Raw genomic sequence first — 5,436 nt, forward strand, 5'->3', positions numbered from 1 at the left:
TGCAAGATGTAGAGAACACGGGATTATTTGTAATTTCCGAAATTATATTTAAAGAAAAGTCAGGAGCAAGAATTTGGATGCTTTATTAGATTGCTTTCGTGGCAGTTCAGTAGCTCCCTTCTGATTAGTAGCTGAACATGACTCCTCGGCTCTCTGTTTAAATAAAACTGAAATTTTCAATAGTCCTGACGAATAAATTAAGGTCCGTTTGCAATTCTAGCTTCATGGATGTTAGTCACTTCGTTCTGATATATAACAGAGTTCTTTGTTCAAGCACTTTTGGAATACCATTATGAATCAAATTGCCCAGAAAAATAAAAAAAAAAAGAAGCTAAGTCACATTTACAGACGGCAAATAAATAATTACAATAAAACTATGGTTTACGAAATTAATTAATTAAGATAAATATGTCTTCTGAAACAATTTTCACCACAGTAGTTAATGTAAAATGAATTAATCCATTTAAGGATCCCAAACGAATGCTTTCCCTTAACACTGCTCGTCTCGACTTGCGAATCGCCGAGCCTTTCTTTCATTAAAAGTTTGTCCATCGTAAACATTTGTCCATGTTTTAATATATTCCCGAATCAATATATGATATTGGCACTGGAAATATTTATGTTACGAGATACTACTGTTTCATCCGAGTGGTAATATTCTAAGAAACGTTGCGCATAATAGCTCATTTCCACGCGAACTGGTTGGATGTATGGTTTTTTTCCACATGTAACGTGGATAATATTAAGTTTTCCTGAGAAGAGGAGAAACTTCTCCCTTCAGGCAGACAGCCCTCGCATACCTTGCCATAATTAAATAAGCCAAACTTTTGCACAGTACCATGTTTTCACAAATTTTTCAGATCAGATAATTGATATTATTTTTTCTTCCGCCTTCTTCTTCAAAGCATAACGAGAGTTGGAAAGAATAACTGTAAAGTTACCTAAAAAACAAGTACAGTCAAGATACAATATGCAAAATACGACCTACAAGAATATAAACAGGCAAAATTACAAATGCATAAAAGAAATCAACAAGAAGTGAAATCTGATAGGTAAATACGATTTTCTTGAGTTCGAATTCCTTTATACATTCGTAATTTCGCACTTCTTTGCTCTTAATGTATGTTGCGTTTTTTTGTCTTTCCTCCTGATAACTCTCATTTACAATTTCCCTTCGCTAAGGATATTTTTAATTTTAAAATTTTTTTCTCGTAAATGTAGAATACATTCACCACTTCTGATTGTTACGGTACAGGAGTAATTAATATGGATATGTTTTCAGTTGCGTCTTCAAGTGCTTCCTGTACCGAGATTCCTATTCAGATTAGTGCCACTTTAATTTAGGCAATTTAATTTTTTAAGCAGTTACGCTTTGACTGTGCCAGTTTAATTTATTTTGATGCTGTATCTTTAAATTTCTCTAATAACTATTTAAATTCAAGAATTTCATCCCTTTCATTTTTCTCTCTTTTGGTAAATAATTCATTATTCCTCTCCTTTGATACTGATACATTCCGTAAAAGAAAAAAAATAAAAGGAAGAGGAAATTATTTACTTGTCAGAAGTACCGAACACTTACATCTATATTATATTTTATTATGATCATCTATATTATATCTATATTATATCTCATATTTTTACATCTATGTTATATTTTCTGAACTTTAGAAGAAACCTTTTGAAAGAGAGAATTTTTTGACTGCTTAGTGATCTGTTTCAAACTGTTTTGGATTACTGTAATTTTAGAAAACATTTCTCATAAACGTAAACATTGATCAGCTGAGAAGTTTAAAATCAATTGAGTGATTTAAAGATTGAAACTTAGTATATACTTATATTGCCCAAAAGCAGGCAAAATGAGTGCATTCTGAAAGAATAACTAATATGTAACGAAATTTGTTTAAAATTAATTTGTAATATTTTTATATTATTTACAATTATATAACAAGTTATTAGAAAATATTAACAATAAAAAAATTACTTCATTTGTAAAAAATAATTTATGCATTATTATTTGTATTTTTTTTTTTTTTTTTTTTCAAATGAAAGTGGTAATCTTTTTATGTGTACATTTTCCGCAAACATACGTTTGACATTTTTCACATATATTAATTATTTTGTTGTTGTGGCAAAGTCATACTTGGCAAATCTGCGTAGCCTGTTGACCCTTTCACACCCTTGAAAATACAAGTAGATGGTAACCTTCCAGGACCTTCGTCAAATTTTCACCACGCAATACCATCGGCAGCTGTTTCGGTCTCCTGAAAGGTGTTTTCACTTTCTTCATCAGAGTCTGAACTACTTAGCACCCTACACCTTTTCCTGGGCATATTGATGACACTTTCATTTTCATCATTAGTGATCGACTCTTCATCGCTATCTTCAGATGTTTCGCTCTGAATATAATCCGCTTCATTTTCGGTTCAGAATTTGTTGCATCTGATTCTATATCGGAGCACTATTCAACTTACATATGTTAGCTTTTCCAATAACTCACTTCTATTCGACATTTCTTTCATAAATTTAGGACGCAAACGAAATTAAATAAACAACTTGTTAGAATAAGTATCACTGCATAAAGATTGGAATAACAAGTACTACTTATTGAGAAACTGCAACTTATCAAGTATACGCCCAAATCGACAATTTATCGTATAATTTGTATGTTATCATGTGACGGTAATCGGAAAACAAATTAAAACTTTTATTTCAATACAGAGCCAAACTAGTCATATATGAAATTTACTCAAGTCAATATTATTTAAAAGTCATTTGATTATTTAAAATTTCCTAAGCAGTCAAAATGACTGCTTTTGGACAATATAGGTATAACACACACACACACATATATATATATATACACTGGTGAACTAAATTAAGAAAATTTGCATAATATATCGAATTGCATGAAAAGAACTGAACTGAAGGAAAAACCACTGCTTCTAGATGGAACAAATTTAACGCCCAGCGTCGCGTGTAAGCTATGGAAACAGTTCCAGGATGCTGGATCCATCGAGAGAAAGCCTAGGCAAGGTCGTCCGAGAGCCACGACGGCCAGAGAAAATCGCTATTTGTCCATTTTAGAGAGGCGTAACAGAAAGGCTACAGCTTCTCATCTCTCTCGGGACCTGTATGCAGCCACAAGAACCCGTGTAACAAGGGTGACTGTTTCCAAAAGACTGAATGAGAGTGGGTTGTTGGCCAGAAGACCGGCTGTTTGCGTCCAGCTCACGTCTACGGACAGGAGAGTCCGATTAGCATGGTGCAGGCAGCATTTTGATGGGAGTACGGAGCAATGGGAGACCGTTCTGTTCACCGACGAGTCCCGTTTTAGCCTAAAACACCGATTCTCGCCGTACTTTCATATCAAGAGAGCCATGTACCCACTACCTACCCTTCAATGTTCGCGAAATCAACGATTATGGCGGTGATGGTGTAATGGTCTGGGCAGACATCATGTTGGATGGCCGCACACCTCTCCAAGTCTTTGACAGGCTCTGTGACTGGTGTGAGGTATAGGGATGAGGTCTTGGAGCCTTATGTTCGCCTTTTCCGGTGTGCAGTGGGCGAGTTCATCGTACAGGACGATAACGATAGGATATATAGAGCTCTTCTGTTCTACGAATTTCTCGAGAGTGCGGATATTCGCCGGATGGATTGGCCAGCCAGGTCTCCAGATCTCAACCCTTTAGAACATGTCTGGAACGCTCTGGGGAGGGCGATTGCAAACTCGCAACTCCCCTTCGAGAACCATCCAGCAACTGAAAATAGCGTTGCTGAATAAGTAGGACCAATTGCCATAGGCACTGATAAACTGCCTTATTTCCAGTATGACATAACGCTGCGAGGCCTGTATGGCTGTAAGAGGGGACCATACCCCCTATTAACCCATTTCTTTTGTGTCTTCTGCAACCGCTGTTTCAGAACTTCAGACTCCCATGAGTTACACACTAACATGTGTGTCTATTATAATTGTTGAATGTTTATTTTGCTTGTATTATATCGACCTATGGTCACACGAAATTTTACTAAAATCTGTCCAGTAGTTTTGGAGATCGTAGATCAAATATGAAAATTCTCTTAATTTATTTCACCAGTATATATATAATGGAAATTATAGAGGGGGGTAACTACAATTGTTAATAAATGCATTTATATTTTGTACAAAATGTCACAAAATTCTAAGAAATTTTGTCATTATGTACATAATTGTTTTTTAATTGAAATTAAACAGCAGTCAAAATGACTTTTTGGGGCAATCTAGTGTTCAGATCGAAATGTCAATCTAGTTTTATTTTCTTACACACATATTCAGATTTTTAAACATAATTCTTTTATGCTTGTAATATTTTTTGTGATCTCATCTGGTGTCGAGGTTACAATTATCATTTTAATAGTTCAGAATGGCAACAAAAAACCGAATAATTTAAAACAAAATGTATTATATAAGTTCTTTCTATAAATGTATTATATAAGTTCTTTCTTCGAGTGTTTCTTTTTACTAAATGCGAAAGTATGTAATCCGTTTTAGAATACTGCGATCTGCAGCTATAGGTCCACGCCATACATACTGGTTTCACTTCGCCTTCTTTTTTCTTTACCATTTTGTTTCTCTTCGCCTTCTTTTTTCTTTGCCCTTTTTTCCCCTTCGCCTTTCTGAATTATATTAACCAGGGTGCTGACGCCACTGCTAACGCTAAGCATAATTATTAAAGTAACATTAAATAACAACTAAAGTAGGCACCTCATGTTTTAAAGCTAGCGTCAAAATAACACACAAAATTCAAATCATAAATTTAGATCATCATAATAACGCTTATAACAACTTACGAAATGTGTTACTGGAATCTTAAAATTCAAAATTTTAAACACGTAAGAAAATTTTTACCTGCTTTCCAAAATTACTGTTTTAAAACGTAGTATTAGAATGGTTCAGTGATCTCCTTCTGAAATGCGTAGTTTTTCTTTATATCCCTCATATTTTCCAAAGCAATTTAAGTTGTATATTAAATTCTTTTTTAACGTAATTGATTTCTGAATTCATCTTGTTTCTACCGTTTTCATCTAAAATCTTATCAGGATACGAAGAAACATTTTATATCATTGAAAGTACTGGTTTGTAGTGAATATAATTCGCGAGACCTTCGAGGAAGATTTTCTAAGGGAAAGTAGTTCATATTTACATTGCACAAGGGAAGAAACATAATAACGATCCTGCTGCCATCCAGTTTCCTGGGACTCAGTGGTCGTATCCACTGTGGCATTTATGGATCTATTTAAGAATTTATTAACCAAACCAAAGGTACCTTTAACCAAAAGTTTGGTTCCGAAACTCCAGATTTCCCAAATCTGCCGAGAGAAAGGTGTTTTCTGAACTGTAAAACCAATACGTTCCTGTTACTAACTAATAGTAAGTTCTCCAGGCGGTATAATCTA

This window comes from Stegodyphus dumicola, chromosome 5 (assembly GCF_044657685.1).
Source record: "Stegodyphus dumicola isolate Sdum_Otavi_A_Nest chromosome 5, ASM4465768v1".
Classification (NCBI taxonomy): Eukaryota; Metazoa; Arthropoda; class Arachnida; order Araneae; family Eresidae; genus Stegodyphus; species Stegodyphus dumicola.